This window comes from Odontesthes bonariensis, chromosome 20 (assembly GCF_027942865.1).
Source record: "Odontesthes bonariensis isolate fOdoBon6 chromosome 20, fOdoBon6.hap1, whole genome shotgun sequence".
In the NCBI taxonomy this organism is placed as follows: Eukaryota; Metazoa; Chordata; class Actinopteri; order Atheriniformes; family Atherinopsidae; genus Odontesthes; species Odontesthes bonariensis.
Window position 1 is genome coordinate 3,800,607 of NC_134525.1, and position 23,418 is coordinate 3,824,024.

Sequence of the window (23,418 nt, forward strand, 5' to 3'; positions counted from 1 at the left end):
TTTTTTTTCTTGACCATTGTTCTTTCAAGGGGTTTGTGTCATTTCTATGTCATATTATCATTATTTAGAAAGTAACACCGTTGCTGCTGAGATTTGGAGTCATATCATTGTCTCAGTACGATTTGTGTGTTGGCTGCTGTTCACATTAACTTACAGTCAAACGCAGGTTTTTTTCATATTCCTAAACAAAGCAATAAAATAAATTACACAATAAAATCTATCTACCAAAGAAGTTAATTCACAAGGCATTTTTCACGATTAATACAAAAATGTCTCCCCCTGCTGTCTGGTGGAGGTACAAACTTCTATAAGGAGCTTAAAGTGTCGACAAGAGGTCCATTAAATCAGATAAAACGAGACTTGATTTATTTCAGTGATGACGTTGCATTTCTTTAAAGATCAATGGGATCCCAAGTTTAAAATCCTTGTTTTCATGATCTTTAAACCAGTTTATTTTCCATGTGCAAATGAATCAGCTGTTGAATGTTAATGATATTATTTTCAATCATTGAGTGAAATATTGCCATAGTTACTGAGATGTTTGTACATTTATGATGTTTATTCTTACACTTTATTGTAAGACCAAAATCAGTGGAACATCTGAGTTGACTGAACAGCCTTCAAATGAATGAATGCATTCATCGACTGATTGTTGTTTGCTTTTTAAATTAATTTTGTTGTAGGTTGAAGTTGAAGTAACACAATGTTCATTCGTTTGGGATTAAACTGATACTCAGAGTGTCCACCAGAGGGCACTGATAAGTCATTTTTAAGGCCTTCTGTTGACACTGATAGTTATCTAATGGCCCTTTTTATTATCAACAGTTTTTTATTTTAATTTATTTAACAATTTTTGAATTACTGTCATATATATTTGGGTGTTTATTACATTATGTGAATTTATGTTTGTAACATTAGTCCAGTTAATCTCAAATATGAAGGCATTAACATAAAAACATAACATCTGTAGTTGCATTTTACGCTTAATTAATCTGTTTAGGTGAGTTTTTAAACACTTACATCTTTTTCTTTCACTCTGAACTTGACTGTGAATCATTGGATCATTTAAGATTTTAGTGGATAGCTGGAAGATTTCCAGAAATCCCAAAATTGAGCCCATTAGCCCAAGCTTTAAGTGATTTATCATGTTTTTTTGGTCGAACTGATACAGCTGTCAGCAAACTGTCACTTTCCTTCTTTCAAGTCATTTTTAATGTCTCAGTCATTTTTATTCTTTGAAACCTTTCATTTGAAAAATCAATCCTCTGAATTCTGGACCCAAAATAGACTGAAAACAGGACAGTTTCAAGTGAAGTCATTTTCACAAATATCAAATGTGTGACTAAACATGTAGCTGATATATGTGCAGTTGTGTTTGGATGTCTTTATGATAAAGATATCCAAACACAGCCTGATTATGCAACTGTCTATCAATATGTGAACAACACAGATCAACTTTCAAAACCAGCAGTTTTTTGGAAAATAAATGATTTGGAACTAAACTTGATCTCTAGGCTTCTTTATTCCATCAAAACAATATAGTTTCAGTTGAATTTAGAGCAGAATGTGATCGTCACCAAGAAAACTTTTGCCCACTTGGTTTCTCTATCTCCATCAAACGCACTAACAGAAATAATATTTTATATAACCCAAGCTTTCATTCTGTCCACCTTAAAAATGTTCTGGCCTGTATTCACTGTCTTAGGTGTGAGCAGGTGGCAATAATTAAGTCTTAAAAAAGTCTTCTGAAATGAAAGCGTTAGTGATGGATTGTGGAGGCAGCTGCACATTTACTGTTAGCATGTCTGTGTTTTGAATGTTTATTTAAGTTTTGTATTTGCTTGATTGGAAAATAAATCTACAGACAACAAGGCAGGTTAATCATGTTATTAAGAATCGAAGCCGAGAAAGTTAAAGAACATGAATGTTAAAAACCAGCAAACATTTTGACAAATATATTGATTATTAACAACTTGAACTCGGAAAGTCAGTGGTTTGACCTCATGTTGCCTACCGATTCATCGGTGTATGAATGTGTGTGAATGAGTAGAAAGCACATAGTTATAGACTAAGCTGTGCTGTGTGACTGAATGTGGCATGTAGTGTTGAAGCACTTTGAGTGATCAGTTAGACTAGAAAAGCACTATACAAGTACAGTCCATTTGTTTTCAGCTATTTATTATGATTATTTTTACTAGCAATAGGGCCTTCAAATGATTGATGTGCTGTTAATTGCTATTAGTTGCAATTAATCAGAATTACAAACCACCCTCTTAAAAGGGAAGGTTCAGCTGCATTTATATTGAGCATATTTGCGCCAAAAAGTGAATCATTTTGGGGAAATTTAAAAAAAGAATTAATCAGAAATGTAATAATTAATTTTTAATCAGTCTGATGAACCAGAAATAGTCACTGTAATCACTTTACAGCACCTATATTTGTACATTTGTATTTGTTTTATTCACAAATTACTTGATTAATTCCAATTAATCATAATTTCTTAAAAATACTTTAGCAGAGCACATGTATATATATATTTGTGCAAGTTTAGAGGGGGAAAAACAATATAATAATAATAATAATAATAATAATAATAATAATAATAACACACTTTACATTTACAATAAAATCTCAAAGTGCTAATATATATATATATATATATATATATATGCAAGTGGCTTTTGCTTTGATTTCTAAACAAGCTGTCTATAAATGGAGCACCGCGTTAGTTCTGGCAGACCACGTAGTCAACGCGCCCTTTGCCTATTGGCTGACGCCGACCCAACCCTTATGGCCAGCTGCACTCAATGGGTAATCAGCTGATGCTCGCAATTGGAGGCTGGCATTTGGGGCACTTCATTTAAACTTGGTTTGCTGTCACTGCTTTTTTTTGCTCTCTGCTTGCACCCACCACCTCCCCTGCTCCACCGACTTCTTATTGCCAAACAATGTCATACTGTTGTTCATTGTTGCTTGCTCTGTTCTAGGGGGTTTGTTGCCTTTACAGCAAATGGAAGGCACTCCACCTGAGGATGCTGCTGTTCCCTGTCTTGGCTTCCATGGAGCTCATGGAAAAGTCGGGAACTTCCTCCGAACAGAGCCATACCGCCAAACATAAATTGTATGCATTCAGAATAAGCTTCTGAAATTCATCTCTGTTCTCGTCTCGTTTTGACGAGAGTGGTTCTGACAGAACTGTATTAATATGACAACTGTTGGAGAAAATCTAAATTGGGTCCTGTCCTGCTGGTGTATGGCATACCGGTTGTGTGTTTGTTTGCCTTTCAGGTGCTGATCAGTAACAAGGTGCACCTGCAGCAGCAGCAGCTTCTTTGCTATTTTCTTCCCCCGTTTCTTACGTTTGACATGCACAGACAACATGCATCCTTCATGGACCATTGCAGCCACACATTTACACACACCACTGATACTGACACTCACACTTCATTTTTTTCCCAATATTTGATTTAATAAAACACGTTTGTTAACTTTTAATCAGTGTGTGCGCATCTCCCTTTTTGTTGCGGCTTTCGACCCGGTCGTAACGAAAGCTAGCTAACCTTTATACTAAAGACACTTCTTACGTTATTGAGACTCCTGGGGAATTGAACCCAGAAAGTTTGCAACCTCAAGCAGTTTCCCATCTGATCTATCTTGTCACGCTTTTGGTGTACTTTCGGATCACATTTGATTCTTACCTTTGGACGTTATAGTTTAAAGGATTTTCCATGAGGTCAAACCTTGTCTGGGCATTGTTTCCTGGATCATAAAAATAATTTGGTCAGTAAATCATTGTTTGATGTGGAGAGCTTATTGTTTTATGAGACATTAAATAAATGCTATTAAAACCACTAAGAATGAAACTTACTGAGTCTTTTCTGTGAACTTTCAGTCTGTAGGTGGTTGCTCTCTTTAGCTAATGTTTAAACTTCACTGTGGGAGCTGGATTGTTTCACATTAATCTGTTAATAAGGAAAGAATTTTCTTCCTCAGCCTTCTGCAGAGCTTAAAGACCCATTCCTCTGAATCAGGTGTGCTGGAGCAGGGAAACATAGAAAGCATGCAGGGCAGTGTGCCTTGAGGACAAGGGTTGGGAAACACTGCATTATTGTGCAGTCACTGAATAAACAAGAAACTGTTGCTTCTACCTGTAATGTCCCTCACCATAACCTGTATGACTGTTGAGCAAAAAAGCTGAATTCTCCCACAACAGCTTGACTAATTTCTTCAGTATTTTTTCACATTCACGAAGCCCTGTTTAATTATTCTTTATTATTCACTACACAAAACTGTCTTAGGCCAGCGAATTAGGACAGTGGTATTATCTGGTGTTTATGAGGTAATCTCTGAAACAGTCTTATTCTTTGAGAGTGCCCAGAATTTACGGGGTGGGACTTGCTGGACTTGAGCATCTTAGTTATTACAATCAAATAAAGGTAGTGTGGGAGTTTTTATTTGGTTATTGTGGCTCATTAAACCATTCCACACATCGCCAGAAGGTTCTTAATGGAAATTACGTAAAGCTACCAAACTAAAAAGTATTAGAACACACCCAAAGAAAGCTGTCTCTTTCTCCTCTCAAATGAATATACATGTATGTATGTCTGCACTTGTAGATGTGCTCACCATGTGTGCTTTCTCATGCCACTGTGACCTAAACAGTTGCTTCTGTCACTGCTGGAGATGATATGAGACCTTAGAGACCAATCAGTCGTGGATTATCTGGAACAGTACTAATATAGGACTGCATTGGGAAGTATCAATTCCATCGTTAAGAAAATCCCAAAAATGTATCCAATGAAGCATTTTGGTGACATCACAGACCTCATGAAGGAAGTAGATCTTTATTTGAAACAGATTTTTGTTGCAGCAGGCAAGAAAATCAATACCAGAAGTCAGGATCCCTGGTTTAATATTGTTCTCCTCATGTTTGATTTGTATCTTTGGGTTACTAACAGCCTGTCATTCTCATTTCTTTAGTAGCATCTATGAAAAATGACAAAGATAACACAGTTTGACGGATGTTTTTTGTGAAAAACTTAAATGATAAAAATAAACAAACAGCAGAAGGAAGCCACACAATCAGCAGAGACATACGCACATACACATCAAACAGAGATAAGAAAGAGAGCAGCAATACAACAGTAGAGACTCTGACATTGTACATATAGATGATACAGTGGAACCACACTTCCTGTTAAGGTTTATGCAATAACATTACTTAGTTGGGGTTAGAAAACAATCACAGTTACGGCTAAAATACATACATTTTTACAACATTGCTATGAAGGAAGCTAATTCTAATGGCTGCTTTGGTTACATGTAAATTAGGGATGCACCAAACTGAGACTTGTCTTCTTGGTTGACCAGCAGTCGTAATTTAAAGCAAATATTTGACTATTTTTTGCACTTTATACAGATAAAGGCCTTTTTAGGGTTTTCCACACAAATGTTGGCTTTGATCCAGACGCTGTGAGACTTTGCATTGTAAAATTTTTCATGGCCGAGGCTAAGTTGCATTCATTACCATCACCATGGTGGGTGTCATTTTTGCACTTCACATACAGTTACGCTCACAACCACCAGAGGTCAGATATTCTTCAAACCCCGACATATCTGCCTGCCTTGAACATATGGGGCGTTTTGTGGAGGAGAACAGCTTAGGGGTTCAGTATCATCCCAAAAGACACTTCAGTCTGTGGACTGGAGAAGTACAGATGGGGAGGGGCCAATTTGCATCATAATAGAGCTTCAAACACTGAACTGTACACTTACAACTATGGTATGGTCTGGCAGATTAAACTGATTATTTTCTTGAAAAAGCGTCTGTATTATTTCAGTGAACAGAAATAAATTTTGGGGGGGTCAATGAATGCATGGAAAAAGCCTTTTATAGCAACCCCTGCAGCAGTGCTTAATATGAAGCTGCTATAAATAAACTCAGACTGGTTGGCATGTCAGAGTCATGGAGTATCTGTGTGTCACTGTAAGGCAAGGCAAGTTTATTTGTATAGCCCAATTCAACAACAAGGTGATTCAAAGTGCTTTACAGAGACATTAAAACAGTAGAAATAAAAAGCATGATTTAAAATTTAAACAAAAAATAAGAACAATAGATAGAATCAGATAAAATCAGTAGTTAAAATGTGAATAAGTTTTGAAACTCGAGCTTCAGATTTGGAGCTTTATTCAAATGCAGCTGAAAACTGTTGTGTCTTCAACCTGGACTTAAAGTGATACTCCGGAGTAGATTCAACCTGGGGTCATTTGAACGGTGATATCCAGCCAAGTAGCCCACCCGCAGTTTTTTCGATCTTGGCTGAACATCAGCTGAGTTACTGAGTTATCCCGAATAGCTTAGTACAAGCGCTAACGGACCCTGGCAGTATCTCCAAAATTACCACACTAAAATCACATGCCATGACACCAAACTTCTACAGTAGTACAAATATGGTCTGTACTCACAAAGCGATGCATTTGGAAGTTTGAAAATAGTCCAGGAGTTTATTATTATCAACACAAGCCTGATAGCTTTTCTGCTGCTAAAGCTACGTCGACGTCACTCCAAGGAGCTGGGAGCTTCAAAGTAAGATGAGGGTTGATCTACTACTGTAGACAACAAAGTATATGCTATATTCTACATGTTTTTTTTTATGAATTTTTATGTTGTAGAGTTGTGAAATTATTTTATCAATGGAGAAATTGAGCAGCCTTGCTTTGTTGTCTACAGTAGTAGATCAACCCTCATCTTACTTTGAAGCTCCCAGCTCCTTGGAGTGACGTCGACGTAGCTTTAGCAGCAGAAAAGCTATCAGGCTTGTGTTGATGATAATAAACTCCTGGACTATTTTCAAACTTCCAAATGCATCGCTTTGTGAGTACAGACCATATTTGTACTACTGTAGAAGTTTGGTGTCATGGCATGTGATTTTAGTGTGGTAATTTTGGAGATACGGACCGGGATCCATTAACCCTTGTACGAAGCTATTCGGGATAACTCAGTAACTCAGCTGATGTTCAGCCAATATCGAAAAAACTGCGGGTGGGCTACTTGGCTGGATATCACGGTTCAAATGACCCCAGGTTGAATCTACTCCGGAGTATCACTTTAAATACACTGAGTGTTTCAGCTGTTCTGAGGCTTTCTGGGAGTTTGTTCCAGACATGTGGAGCATAGAAGCTGAATGCAGCTCCTCCATGTCTGGTTCTGACTCTGGGAACTGATAGAAGACCGGATCCAGATGAGCTGAGGGGTCTGGAAGGCTCATACTGGGTCAGGAGGTCACTGATGTGTTCTGGTCCTGGACCTTTCAGAGCTTTATAGAGCAGCATCAGAACTTTAAAGTCTATCCTCTGATGGACAGGCAGCCGCTGTAAAGACCTCAGAGCTGGACTGATGTGGTCCACTTCTTTGGTCTTACTGGTACTGGGAAAGTTGGGGGGTTTCGTTTCTATTTTTGCTTATGACGGTTCCCTCGGATAAAATGACCTCTCTAAACGAGGGAAGGAGCTTTAGTGCTCCTACATATATCTATCCCACAATTCCTTGCAGCCACAACTTTCAAAGCAAACTGGATTATATTCATCCAACTGTACAAATAGGGATTTGTGTGCGTAAATATGAGAACAGATATTTGTGTGTAAGCAGCCTGTGACAATATATCTGATAAACTTTTCTTTCCATTCTAAGTTACAAGCCTTGACTTATAATGAAATATATATATATATATAATGTTATTATACAAAGGAATATACAGTATTTGAGATAGTTTCTGTTTAAAAATGTGATAAATTGCATTAGATGAAGTATATAAAGCAGTTTTTGGGAAAATATTTATCGAACATTTGTAATTTGCAGACAAACATCACAGCTTGGTGTAAGTGTGGTCGGATTTTCATTGCAGCGCAGTTGCTTTTCCTCATTCCTTTTTATTAATTCCTTTTCAGTTGCAACATGCAGCTGAAAGCTGTTTTCTCCTCAGCAGATTTGGCCCTGAATCAGTTTAACTGTAACTACATGGTGTAATAAGCAATGTCTTTTATATTTATATTTATTTTTTATTTTTTATTATTATTATTATTATATTTTTTTATTATTATTATTTAATTTATTTAATTTATTTAATTATTAATTTTTTGTCATTTATTTTTTATTATTATTAGTTAGTAGTAGTATTTTTTACTAGAATTGGTATTATTATTGTTGTTGTTAATATACAATCATTGTAAATATTTATAATTTTTTTGAGCTGCTTGACTCATTTGAATTTCCCCCATTGGGGGATGAATAAAGTATTTTTCCATTCTATTTCTATTCTAACCCTCATGGCTAAACATACACATACAGCTGACACCCTTGATATATTTCTGTGGGTGCCACACAGACCGTTTCATCTGTCAAGATCTAATTTTGGACTGTGACATCTAAATCTTAGGAGTATAGCTGAAATGTTTTCCTTCTGATTGAGGAAATATTTAGGTGAGGGATCAGATCAACAACGCCACCCTGGGAATTTAATTGTTTTAATACACTCTGTTATCCTCTCATTTGTGATTGAACTCATGACTGAGCAGTCACAAGTTACTTTGCCCGCCCACATCCAGAAGTGTTCAGCTGATTCAGTCCTGCTGTGTGACCAAGATTAGAGTGGAGAGATTTGACAGAATGGCTGTGTTCAGACTTTCTCTTCTTTTGGTGTTTTCAAACTTTGTATGGACGTTTGCCAGAGGAGGTGAGTGAAACGTTTACCATCTTTAACACTTATTGTAGAGTAGACATTAATCACAAACTGATGTATTGAGTTGTGTTTTTAATCACAAAAAGCAGGGAACTGGATTCATTTCTATGTTCGCTGAGTCAAATTGCTATTTCTCCACAGGGAGAGTCAGAGAGTGTCTGTGTTGAAATTCTCAAACGTTAATGTTAAATATTTTCACATTTCTTACAGTATACAGGCTGAAAGTTCAACAGTTATTTTCTATCCAACTGATGACTGGATGTTTATTAACAGAACTTTGGTCAAGTGGCAAAGTCCACAGTGACTATCTATTTGTTCTAGTAAATATATGACATAAATGAATCACTCTGAACAGGGTATAAAAAGAAAATACCAACTGAAATCTAGGTGAAAAAGAAAGGTTAAAGGAGTGCCTCACATCTTGCTCATCTTGCAAAACTTGCTTGGAAGCATTCCATGAATACCTACCTTTCGGCTTTCGGGTTCCTGTTCCCGAACACTACTACGTGTAGATAAGAGTCCTACCTTTATCAATGCTGAGGTAAAGGGCATTTATGTTTTCCCACTTATGATCACTGCAGAATAATTAGCCTGCTGACTAAACAGCCTTTTTACTGTCTACGGATTGTTTAATAGCCAGAAGTTAGTGGAAAAGACGCTTTGTCTGCCTTCATTTCAGGTTAGGTTTAGTCATTTATTCTATACTGAAGCTAACTCTGATGTCAAGCAGGGCGAAGGTAGACTTACACATGACTTTTTATAACAGAGTTGTAGGATTTGGCTGAGTGGCTGGTGCTTTGATTTTTATTTTGATCACCAATAAAGTGACATGTGCCGTCGTGCAAAGCTGCGTTGTAGAGGAAAAGCAACACGTACAAAATAACTAAGGTAACCAACTAAAAAACTAGGCCCCATCTCATGCTCCGTGCTCTATAAAAGCCTCATTTTGGTTTAAATGCCAAAACAGGAAACTGTATGCAGGTGAGGCAAGAAAACAACATATTCCTCAATCCAAGCATTAAAATAAATGTCTTTAAAGTACTCTGGATCATTATGGCCACTCATAACATACACCAGAGAGTCAGTTGAAATGTCTTAGCTGCTATTCATAATTAACATGTCCTGTTAACCATAATAATAATAATAATAATATGCACAAGACTAGGAACACAACACAATTCAATAAGCCAGCCAGATGGTAAAAATGAGAACAAAACTGTATCCTTTTAGCTGTGTGTGCAACATATCTTATCAAAAGGCTTTATTACGACAAGGGTGTCAATGATTTCCCGGAAAGGCAGCTCAGATCTGAAGAAAAGAAAAGGTGGGGCAGGGCAGAGATTCAGTAAATCAGCTTTTCTATCTAACACGAAAAGTAACCACAAGTGCTTTAGAGAGCAAACAAACATGACAGAAAAATAATATTAACAATAACAAGCAGGGTTAGATTTGTGCTCCAGATGTTCTCCAGATGAAAGAAAGCCACTTCAGAGACGCCTTTGATATGTGGACCAAATGATAGGTCTGGTCAAAAAATGACTTAAAGGTAACTTCACAGTAGCACTGGCAGCCAAAGTGGTGCCATCCAAAGCAACTATGTGGTTGGATAGTGACTCTTGGACAGTTTTGGGGCCAAAAACAATCACCTCAGTTTTTGCTGAATTAGTAAATTACAGCTGAAACAGACATTTATGTCTACATGAAAAGTGAGTAATTTAGATGTACTGATTTGGGTGACTTAAATGCCTTTTCTTCTTTTTAACAGTTCTATTTAGCTGTGCATATGACAACTGAAAGTATTTTATCTGCACTCTTCACTTTTTATTTAATTAATTAATGATTATTTTTAATGGGTTTTTTAATTTTTTAAATTTTTTATTATTTTCTATTATTATTATTTTCATTTTTTTTTTTTTTTTTTTTTTATGATTTTATTGCCTTCTTGTGATTTTATATAGCTGTGAAGCACTTTGAATTGCCTTGTGTATGAATTGTGCTCTATAAATAAAATTGCCTTGCCTTTTTATATTTCATCATTTTAAAGCTGTGCTGATGTAAATCATTTCAGCAAAATATCAAATAATCATTTAACTTTAATAGGAGTCACATGTAGTGATAAACACTCTTTTTACTGTGGACATCAGTTACTTTCTGTACTGTTTCTCATAAAGACAACCATGACCAGTGTTTCTACCTGATGTTTTTCAGACACTGAGGTCTCCTGCCAGCTCAGGGAAACTTGCATTTTACCGTGCAGTTTTCGTTATGCTGATGAAGCTGTTATCCACTGGATCCAGGGGGAACAGAAGTTTCAGGCCCACTCCTACTATCACAACAGAGATCAGCTGGCTTTCCAGGACCAGCTGTTCCAGGGCAGGACATCATTATTTGAGGATCAAATCGCCAGCGGAAATGTGTCCCTCCGGCTGACAGGGGTGACGTTGCGGGACCAGGGCAGATATCACTGTTACACCAGCACCATCAGTGGAAGCATGGACTCCTACATCAAGCTTAATGTGGATGGTATGAGAAACATATCATTATTACATTATTATTACAAGAAAAGACAAGAAACTATATTTGTTTCTGTTTTATACATTTTAGCGCATTACAATAACTTATTAACTCACTAAGTCAACTTTAACTCAGACTTTAGACAGTATCTTACACTGGAAAAAATGCCCCTCCAAAAATAAGTAAAAAAACAGCAAATACAAGATTAATTTTGCTTGAAATAAGCAAAAAAAATCTGCCAATGGAACTAGTGAAAATCGGCTTGTCAAGATTTCTTGAAATAAAATGTGATATTTAGGACTTTTGAGATAAAAGTGATCTTGAAATTAGCTTAAAAACCTCTTCAAATGAAACAAAAAGCTTGTTTCATATGATATGTGACTCAAAACAATTTGTTTTCAAGACTTTTTCATTTAACAAGATATTCCAGATGTATTGTCTTCAAACAAGTCCCTATATCTGGCTGAAATAGTACTTGTTAGGCAGTTGTGTCTGATATTAAGTGTAATGAGATATTTTGACTAGAAATGAGACAAATATACTTGGTAAGACTTAGATTTTTTCCAGTGTGGGACCAGGTGTGGTGTGTTTTGTCCGATATGGCGACGGGGCGAGTAGGCAGGTACAAAGTTAGGAAGCAGTGTTGAATGCAGGCTGTAATCCAGACACAGTGAAGGGGTCAGCAGAGGTATCCAAAGATCTCAGGAGAAGCAAGAGAACACAGGTAGAGGCCCAGTTAGACAAGGAAGCTTTTCTATCAACACCAAAGAACATTGGTAGGCCTGATTACCACAGATCCCCGTCTGGAACTCAGAACAAAACCAAAACACCACAGCCAAATGCAATCATGGCTCAAAGTGCAGAAGACTGCGAGGTGCCCAGGTCCTGTGGCTGCAGAACCAGCCCAGATCATCAGCCCTCCACCACCGTGCTTGACAGCTGGTGTGAGGTGTTTGTGCTGATATGCTGTGTTTGGTTTCCTCCAAACGTGCTGCTGTGCATTATGAGCAAACATCTCCACTTTGGTCTGCTCTGTCCAAAGGACATTGTTCCAGAAGTCTTGTGGTTTGTTCAGATGTAACTTTGCAAACCTAAGCTGTGCTGCCATGTTCTTTTTAGAGAGAAGAGGCTTTCTCCTGCAGCCCTTCCACACAAGCCATACCTGTTCAGTCTTTTTCTAATTGTACTGTCATGAACTTTAACATTTAACATGATAACTGAGGCCTGTAGAGTCTGAGATGTATCTCTGGGTTTCTGACCTTGCTGGGACGTCCACTCCTGGAAAGATTGACGACTGTCTTGAATGTTTTCCACTTGTGAATAATCTTTCTTTCTGTAGAATGATGGACTCCAGATAGTTTGGAAATGGCCTTATAACCCTTCCCAGGTTGATGGGCAGCTTCTCTAAGATAATTTCTGATGTCTTTCCTCCTTAGCATCGTGTTAACACTCACCTGAATGCTCCAGACCAGAAAAATGACAAAATTCTGCTTTTATAGAGGTGCTCACACTTACTGATGATCAGTTAATCTGAGCTGCTGTTGTAAGTCTGTATTAATAATAACGGAAAGTAAAAGTGGGACTAAAACTGAGGTCAAAGCTGAAGAGATCCAGTAAGAAGCTGTCGAACTGCAGCTATTCCCTGCCGTGAAAGTTCAGTGGAAATGTGATTTAAGCAAAAATAAATGTCTGAGTGCTACTGTAAGTTGGTATTAGGTATGGGACTCTTAAGTACCTGTGAAGTGTTTTGTCTGGTTTTGGGCCATCTGCTTGCTTGTGATGTGTGACTGCACACTTAAGAGCTTTGCTTAAGAACTACAAGTGTCGGTAGCTTTTTGTACCATAAAAGAGAGCATTTTTAAACAGCAAGAAGTGTTTTGCAAGGTTTTTGTGTTGTCGTTTTGGAAAAAAATGCATTTTTTTACTCACATTTTTGCTGTGAGTTCTTTCAGCTACTGCTTGCAGACATGTGGCTGATTAGTGTTCTCTCCCAGGACAGACTGATAACAGCATTCATTCAAGGCTGTGTGACCAAGGTCAATGAGTAGATACAGGAAAGCAAATCTAATCTGTTCAGTGAGAAGGCTGCAACAGCAAAAGACACGACAAGCAAATGAAATCTGTGGTTAAGAAGTCTGAGGAAAGTCTTAGGTTTAAGTTATAATCCTACTGGAAATATGAAATTCCAGAAACAACCCAAAGATCTAAAATAACAACTAAAATCAGGAAACACATGAATCCAGAGAAATCTCATCATCAAATATAAGAATGACGAGGAAAATGTTCAAATTTCATCCATGTATGGTTTCAAAACCTGAGAATTGTAAAGAATTGTGATTACCACAACACATTCACTGAAAAAAATCAAAGTCTTATCAAGTATATTTGTCTAATTTCTAGTCAAAATATCTCATTACACTTAATATCAGACACAACTCCCTAACAAGTTCTATTTCAGCCAGATATAGGGACTTGTTTGAAGACAGTACATCTGGAATATCTTGTTAAATGAAAAAGTCTTGAAAACAAATTGTTTTGAGTCGGATTTCATATGAAACAAGCTTTTTTTGACATTTGAAGAGGTTTTTAACTTAATTTCAAGATCACTTTTAACTCAAAAGTCCCAAATATCACATCTTATTTCAAGCAAAAACGTCTCGTTTTTGTTGTTTTTTTTACTTATTTTTGGAGGGGCATTTTTTTCCAGTGTTTAAGAAAAATGAAATCATCATTACTTTTGCTCCCTGCACTCCAATGCAACACGATAAACCTCACACTTCCACTTGTGTGGATACTGGAGGTGAGGAGCGGACAACAATGGCTCAAGGAAGAGCAACAAACTTATACCGAAACTCATTATCTCAGTCCAAAGGGACACTTTCATTACTTTGTTGCATGGAAACTGGTTTAGTCAGTCAGTCAGACACACCATAGAGACACATGATTATGACACAGTTTTATGTCTTATAATCTGTGAGTGAAGCTAAAAGCTAAAGTTCTGAATCTTACCATGAGAAATTGATGATGAGTATTAATGATGAAACCAGATGCTCAGTGATGGCAACACTGCAACTATATGTTTTTACAATATGAACCTCTTTTGATGCAGCTCCTGTAGAGAAAATCAACTTTAAACAGGAAGAAAACAAGATCACCTGCAGCTCAGAGGGGATCTACCCAAAGCCTGAGCTCAAATGGATCACCGATCCTGAATCTTTTCTTCAGTTCACACCTACAGTCCAGCAGATGGAAGGCGAGCTTTTCCACATCAGCAGCTCTCTGATACTCTCAGACGGTGATACTGGTTTGGATTACACCTGCACCATCAGCACTCGCAGAAACCAGAAGAGAACTACTTTGTTTAAATCAAGTATGTCAACATGAAACTTCATTTGGTGGTGGATCTCGCTGCCTTTTCCAGATGTTCCTCTGAATGTTTTTTGTATCAAATATATTGATGTTTTTTCCATGTCTGTGTGTCCTTTTGTGTCCTATCATTTCAGCTAATATCAGTGGCTCAGGTGCTGAGATACAAATTCCCTGCAAGGCCCCGAAATCTCCCATAAAAAACATCACCTGGAGATTCAACCGCGGTCAGATCATTCTGACCAAGAGCGAAGCTGAAAGCTACAACGCTTCGGATGAGTGGAAAAAGCATGTGAAGGAAGTGTTGGAGACAGGTCTCACACTGAAGGACTTATCCTCAAATCAGGAGGGGGAATACATGTGTGAAATCAGTAACACTGAGGACACATACATACATACATCAAACTTCTTTCTTAAAGAAGGTAACTTTCTTAAAGAAGGTAAGACACAGTAGAGATCAGACGAGTCTGTTATGGTGCTCACGGTATCAGTGATGATGTTTTAGTCTCTGTCACAGAGAGCTGTGATGGTAACAAGCAGAAGATGTGTAATGAGCATGGTTTAAAAGATGTATGTTACTGAAAAAAAAGGTTACTTCTTCAATTTGATAATTTCATCTTTACTGTTACATCCACTTGCATTAGGAATGTCTATCCAACAGAAGCAGCTCAAAGCCTGTAGTCACTCTATGGATGTTAGGCTAAAACTTTTAAGACGTGTGTGTGCTGTCATCTGTAATCACTGATATGAAAGATTTTTTGGCTCTTTCTCTGTTATAGAAAGGAATAATGCAGCTATTGCTGCAGGTGTGACCATTGGATTAGTTGCAGTTGGAGTATTAATAGCCGTGCTTCTGTGGAGAAAAAAATATAGCAACAAGGTAAAACATGTGTTCAGCTCTCACTTATTATATTTTGTGTATGTAAATATGTTCATATTTCAGTCTTATTTCATGTCTTGAAGTAATGTGATGCAGTTTCATAGATTGCATAACTTAAACAGCTATTATTGGTGACTAAAATATAACCATAAAATAAGAATGTATCCAGGATATACAGTGAAAATGCTGTTAACTCCACAATGACACAAATTATTCTTACTCTCACCAGGCTAAGCATAGCCCCGTCCCCACACAAGATTCATCCATCCCCACACAAGATTCACCCGTCCCCACACAAGATTCATCCATCCCCACACAAGATTCATCCATCCCCACACAAGATTCATCCATCCCCACACAAGATTCATCCATCCCCACACAAGATTCACCCGTCCCCACACAAGATTCACCCGTCCCCACACAAGATTCATCCATCCCCACACAAGATTCACCCGTCCCCACACAAGATTCACCCGTCCCCACACAAGATTCACCCGTCCCCACACAAGATTCATCCGTCCCCACACAAGATTCACCCGTCCCCACACAAGATTCACCAAGCTTGTGACAGAATCATGCTCATTGGACATGTAAGTACAACAATATAAATATATTGTAAATTCATCTCGGTAACTATTATTAAATCAAAGGTTTCCACTCTGTTGGAGATGTTTTTATCATCAGCTAAAACAGACCATGTATCAGTTCTGCTGATCAATGGATTAATCTTAAAGCCGACATACGTTAAATCCTGTTTCATGATTTCAACGCTGACCTCTGTTTTGTTTCTTTTTGCAGGGAGACGAAGGCGGAGACATGTTTACAGCATCAGAGCAAAACTCAAGCATCTATGAGACTCTGACGGCCTTTTCGACTAACTTTGTGCCACTGCTGGCTTGGAGCCGAACTTAGAGGTGGTTCTTTTTTCTAACTGCTCAACGGTTCATGCATAAACGGCATAGATTAGTGAATCTTGTTCAGCCTAACCGAGGAACAGAATATCACAAACTGAGCTTCAACATGGACATGAAGTAGATGCATGAGCTCATCGTTCCTCTCATTGCTGCCTAACATTCTAAAAGCATCCGTGGTGGTTTATAAACCGTGCTAATGGATTTTATAGGGCAACATTCACAATCTCTGTGTTAATGAACAGCACTGAGTTTTAAGAACACTAAGCAGCATTTACAAATGTTGCTCACAAACACCAACTGCTGTTTAAAACAGCATTTATAAACTAAACTGGTGATGTTAAGACATCACTTTGAAGGGAAACTGAGCCAAACTCAGTTATTTGTGAAGATAAAGTGTCCGCATGCACTATGGTACTATACAGAAATCTAGAATACGCCAGAGAGAATGTCGATCGTACATCGAAGGGACGTGTAAAGTGACGTCATGATGAAGCTCAGTGGTAGCTCATGGTTGTGCAAAATCAACCAGTTCTTTGAAGGTTCTGAACTGGCTGTCGCACCAGCACTTGGTTAAAGAAGTTTGAAAAGCATTTGAGAACAAGATTTGTTTTGTTTTAGAAGTATTTATAACACTTTATGCACACTGATTAATGAAGGACGCACAAGATTTGCACTTGCATGTAAAATTCTCTGAAATCTGAGGTCCAGTCTTACAGCAAAATGAGAAATAGCCGCATAACTTTCATCAAGGAATTTATGTCCACAGACAAGATTTTTGTGGAGTTTTCTTGGTACTGAACATGAAGAAAACTCCATAGAATACTACAGTTTTGACAACAGTGATCCTGTCCAAATCCCTAATGTCTTCAGGCAGCTTTACTGCAAATCAATGTCTCTTTGCATTGATTTGCTGCTCCATCCTTGCACATTATAAATTAATCTACTTGTTTGAGGTTAGATATTCAAACCGAGAAAGTTAACGTTACGTTCTGCCACAACATTGCATTAGAACTGACCCTCTACAAAGTCAAATCCAAATATTACTCGCTGCTGAGTCCCAAACCATTGACCAAATACACAAACCATCCCAGATCCACAGAGCAGGCAGTTTAGTGAAGGACGTTACTTTGACAGTAGAACTGCATGGCACTACATTGTCTTCCTTTATGCGACTATTTAGAGTTTTTCCATAAGACTGGGCGGAAGGCACAGCAAAGCGTATCTCCTCCCCCCTTTAAATATAGTAAAGAAGAAGTAAAAGAATAACTCAGACACACAAAGCCGCTGTATGTGTGTCACAAAGGGAAAAATCATGTTCATTTTCCTTCTTTGTGACAAAGTCTCCTAATATTAGTGTCAAATGTTTTGTAAAAAGAAGAAGAAGTTGTGACGTGTTGTAACTTAAACTCTGCGTTACATAACTGTTCTATCTATTGTGCAGGTACCTTGAAAGTTTTATTTTCTTTGATTCTTTTTTAATATATTATCTTCTTTTGTTTGTTTTGCTATGATGTATTGTCCAACACTGTTGAATGTAATCACCACTTGCTGTAATTCTGGCCCTGTGACGGACTGGTGAGGGTGTACTCTGCCTCTCGCTCAATGGCTTCTGGGTTAGGTTTCACTAAACCCTTGAATATACGTCTTTATTTATAAAATAACTAAAGTCCCAACAAGTAAATGGCTTTAAATGCACACATTACAATTAAATCGTACTGCCTGCATTTAGAGCCATTACGTCTTTGACTACTGCTTGATTATTTTCACTGATTTCTTCTCGTTGAGGGGTGTAACTTCCACATGTGACTGTACTGCGACATGGCTGCAGTCACATGAGAACAACACTGAAGATCAATGAAAGAAAAACAACACCTCAGAGTGAACGATAAACGAAATATCTATTAGATATTGGAGCGAGTGTGGGAGCTGGAAACCTTTCACTCCGACACTCTGAATGTGTTTGGAACAGTTATGACTAAATGAAGTAGGGTTACAGGTTGTAGCCACCACATGAAGTGATTTATTTGATGTAATTGTTGAGTAATTTTTTTATAAATGTTGATTTTTTTTTTTTTTTTTTAAACGGTCAGTTTTTTTTTTTTTTAAATAAAGAATTTTTTATTTAAACCTATTTGGATGTGCATCTTTATTGAAACGCCATAAATTAACAGCAAAGTATGGAGCCATTTCAGGGCCAAAAAAGAAATTAGAATTTTTTTAAATCAAAGTCCAATTTTGAACAGTTCAGTGTAAGAGTCAACTACTGCGTGTGATACTTTGTGGGTGAGGGAAATGTTCACTTAGAAAATTTTGGCACATTTTATCCCTCTATCTATCACTGCACTACAGTGGTGTTGACCCAAACGGCCTAAATAACCAAACTTTATCTGTGGCCTGTGTTATGTAATACAAAATATAAGAAGTGGCAAACAAGTTATTGGAGTTCCCACATTTTCCTGCAGGCATCGTGACTAAGGGAACCCTAACAGCCAGATATCATCTGAAGCCCCGGATCAGTGCCAAAAGTTTAAAACAGAAAAAATAATAAATAAATCTGAAAGTGTTAAAAAAAAAAAAAAAAAAAAGGTTTTGAACTGGAAACAAAATATCCGAATCTGAAAATGTAAAATCTGAAACTCAAGAAAACAAAAAGTAGAAAAAAGGAAAATTTGAAATAGAAAAAAACAATTAAATGGATTTGGATTTGTTAAATGACCAAATATCATGGCCCTGAAATGGCTCCATACATTTCCTGAAATATGAAGGGTTTGGAAAGGTTTTATATTTCAGCATAATCCTCAAAGAGAGCCAACTATATCAGTGTTATCAATCAGATAAAGTAAAAACTTCAGATATAGTAACTATCTGTGAGTAAGACCAAGCGTGTTGTGTTTTTTCAGTGAACTTTCTCCGGTGGAGATGGCAGCCCCCTCGAACAAAACAAAAGCACCGAATACGGTCACTGTTGAAAAGTTGTCCTATCAGGGTTGTTTTCTTCAGAAAAAAGCAAAACATCAATCCAAAAAATATCCTGTTGTAAAGCACTTTGAGTACCAGTTGGCTATTGTAAAGGGCTATATAAATCAAATTTGATTGATTGATTGATTGATCGATTGATTGATTGATTGATTGAACATCATGAATCATGACAGATCCAAGTCAATCCAAAGCTAAAGCTAAAAAAAAATTATATCCACAAATCGAATGGGTTTTGTTTAACCGACAACACATGCAAATGTCTAAAGAGAATCAGTCAGACTTCTGTAGAAACATTCCACACATTCCTACTGGAAACATCTGTGGGGAAATCATTGCTGCATTAGTAAGTGGCTAATATTTAGCAATGTGTGGAAATGAGGTTTTATTGTGTCGCCATGCCTCAGTGTGATGACATAGTTCAGCTGAAACTGTGTGTGGGAACAAGATAACATTACAGTCCTGTGGGATTACTAAACTTTAGTAATCCCACATGACTGTGTGAATGGTCACTCATGGAATCATTCCTGCATGATCACAGGAAACTGAGAAGCTGCTGTTTTTAGTTTTGCCAATGGAGCAAATAAATGTAGTATGCCCATATGCATGGAAACAGATGACCGTCTGCGGTTTGGGCTGTGGGAAAGTGGATCCAGAGTTTAAAATATTAAACAAACATCACACCTTCTGTGCACTGGTCTCCTTCACCAAGCATTTCATGTAGTGTCCCAGGTCCTTCCAGCTCCTGCTGGATGAAGTCAGCAACAGTAACGTTCCTACTGCTGCATTTCAGCTGCAGTGTCAGGTGTCTCTTATTCTTTTTTTAACACTGTACTGAACTGCAAGAGGTTCCAGGATGTCTTTATAATTCATCCCAAGAATAAAGTTGAGTTAGATCAAGTCAAATGTAGAGTCTGAGATGTAGCTTTTGGGCTTTTGACCTTGGGGTGAACAGAAGAAACTGAGGACTTTAAACAGTTAATCTTGCAAAAAAAAAAAAAAAAGCTTAGTATGTGCCTCTGTAAAGTTTCAGTAAATTACAGAGAAATAAAATGAATTATTATTATTATTTTTTTTAAACATATGTTTATTGCACATTTTTTTCATTTACAAACGGTGAACAACACAGAACAAGAAGGTACATACAAGAAAAAAAAGCAACGATAATAATAGCAATAATAATTATTAAAATGAAATGAATAAATAAATAACTGGAAGGAGAAAAAAATATTAATAATAATATGATACGTATATGTAAATGTGTAAACTAATTCAGCTCTTCGTTCCACCCATCTACTTCATTTTTCTCAAGGAAATGACAAAAAACCTTCCAGATTTTCCAAAACTTGTCAAGCTTATTTTTTGTGGTGTAGCTCGTCTTTTCTAAAGCCGAGTAAAAAGACATCCCTGTTAGGTTTATGCCTTTTCCATGAACAGGCTACACATCTTTTAGCTTCCAGAAAACAAATATTGAGTAGGGATTTTTCATTTTTGGAGGTCACAAAGTTGTCCGGGTGAATGTTTAGCAAACATAACTTTGGTTTGAGAGGTACTTCTTTTTCAATGATTGGACTGGCCAGGTTCAACACTTTTTCCCAAAAAGAGAGCATCAGAGGGCATTCCCACATGCCATGGAATAAAGAAGCTTTTTGTTGATTACATTTAATGCAAGTACCTGGGATATTTGGGTTCAAAAGGTGCAGCTTACTCGGGGTTATGTACTGTCTGCTCATCCATTCGTATTGTAGTCATTTAGAGTTTGTATTTATAGTTTGAGTTTGAGCGGTTAAACAAGCTCTGGCCCATCGGATCTATCAAATGAATTATTAACATGAAAGTGTAAAATGTTACTGAGAGTCTGCCACACCAAAGTATTTCAGATATCACTGATTCATGACTGCAGTGTTCACACGTGACACAGAGCAGTTGGATGGCATTTTTCCTGTTTCACAGCCGGCTGATTTATTGTTAACTACTGCAACGGCAGTCCAGCTGAACAGAGATGAAGCGTGTTGTGTTTTTGGTGCTGCTGGCTTTTCTGTGGACTCGCTGGAGAGGAGGTGAGTGAAACGTTCACTGTGTTGCACTGTGTCGGCATCATGGCGTTCACCAGAGGAGAAAGAAACGCATCGACTAACATAACAAAGTGTGGCAGGTTCAAAGCGTGACAGCCGAAAATCACAGAAGGAAAATGTATCCGGAGATTCATGAACCTTCTTTGACTTCTTTCTTATGGAAAGTTTGCTCAAAAAACTGTAAATGTCTTAGCATGTTTCCGCTTTGCTCTGTTCACTGATAACAGGATAATCTGTCACTGTAGAGGCAGAAACCTCCGAGACCAGGTGTATCTATGTGTAAAAGAGAGTTCTTTTTTCTTTTAACAGTTTAACGTCAAACCAATGAGATTATATGAAAGAAATATTTGAACTCAGGCTAAAAGTCAAGAAGTGCTTCTTTTTGGTAAGATTTCAATGTGCTGAGAACACGATAAGACTGTGACGGTTTGAGCTGTGAGGGAGAATCGCTTTGTAACAGTAAGGTTATGACAACACAACTTTGCTGAACCTGTCTGGAAACATGGTTTGAAGAAAGCCGTTCCTGTCACACAGTCACACCTTTAGGATTTCAATTCCTGACATCATTTCTTTGTCTGTGAAAAAGAAAACGCAGCAAAAACATGTATTTTAACAGGTTACCTGTGCTGTCTAAGTATTTTAAAAGGTGTCCCAAAATGCGTAAACAACCTTTAAACCATCTTTAGACAGGATTCACACTGATGTCTGGAATTGTAGAGATTATAGTTCTATAGAGATCCATTACTGGCCACAGGTTTATGTCCCTGATTTTGCACAACGTCCCACAAATGCAAGAACGTAACTCTGTTTATTAAAAAGTCTTTAAAACGTAAATAAATCCATGTAGAGTTAACAGAAAGTGAAACTTTACCAAACAATCCTGGCTCGTGGATCCACTTTAGTGCCAATGAATCCCTAATTGACTCCGTGAGAATAAATGAGCCCTTTTTTTTCTGGCAGTTTTGGCTAGTTGACTGCCACACAGGGGTCTTTCAAGTAAAATAGGAAAGAAAGGACTTTATTCTTGGATAAATTGAAGTCTACCTATACTTTGGAGAGCTAACTTTAAGTTTGCTACAAGTGTCAAGACACTGTCATTTATTCTAACTTGAAACAAATCAAACTTAATTGACATCCAGCACTCACGGCTGTAGAGTATTCATTGAAATCAATTCTTTCCTTCTCTGGCTAATTCATACTAAGGGCCCTGAACCTGTGGCCCTGCAGCCTCCGGTACAGGAGGAACCCCCTACAAGAGCAAGGTAGGAGTGTGTTTAGGCCAGACAATAATGTTGTTGTCAGCACTGATGAGTTGTAATAATAATACTAATAAATGAAGTAAAGAAAGAAGAGACTCCATTTCCCATCATGCCTGTGTGCGGCAGAGGAAAAGCCGAAGGAGGTGGAGGTGAAGCAGCAGCAGCAGGTGCAGGAGGAGCGGCAGCAGCAGCAGCAGCCCCAGCGAGGACTTCCCAGCCAGCCGGAGCAGAGCTGTTCTGTGTGGATGGAAAAGGCAGTTTGAAGCCTTTTCCCGCTCTGCTGGCGCAACCGTGAGTCAGAGGGGCGCGAGCTCAGAGGGACATAAATAGAGCGAGCGGCTGGCGAAGACCCTGCCGCTCGCGCGGGGGCGTGTCCCCTCGCGGAATGTAGCGTAATGTGCCTCCACTTCGTCTCGGCAAATCGCTACATTCCGCTCCGAATCTCTTTCTCTTTCTCCCTCTCCCTCTCCCTCTTCTTCCTCCTCTGCTCTCTTCCTCCTCCTCTCTTCTTCCCCCCCCCTCTCCTTTCTCTCCCTCTCCTCTCTTCCTCTCCCTCTCCTTTCTCTCCCTCTCCCTCTCCTTTCTCTCCCTCTCCCTCTCTTTCTCTCCCTCTCCCTCTCCCTCCAAGCTCAAACAGCTGGTGTTTCTCAACGCTCTCTGAGTGGTTTAATACAGTCAGTTCTTCCTCTCGAGTGG

General features: G+C 38.0%; 1 long non-coding RNA gene across 1 annotated transcript; it reads left to right on the forward strand.

Annotated features, from left to right (window-relative positions):
• Positions 1 to 21,370: 21,370 nt before the first annotated feature.
• Positions 21,371 to 22,901, forward strand: LOC142369693 (uncharacterized). The gene is made up of 3 exons (XR_012767680.1): positions 21,371 to 21,448; positions 22,667 to 22,725; positions 22,849 to 22,901. It is a non-coding gene; the product is annotated as an uncharacterized LOC142369693 (long non-coding RNA).
• The last annotated feature ends 517 nt before the right edge of the window (positions 22,902 to 23,418 follow it).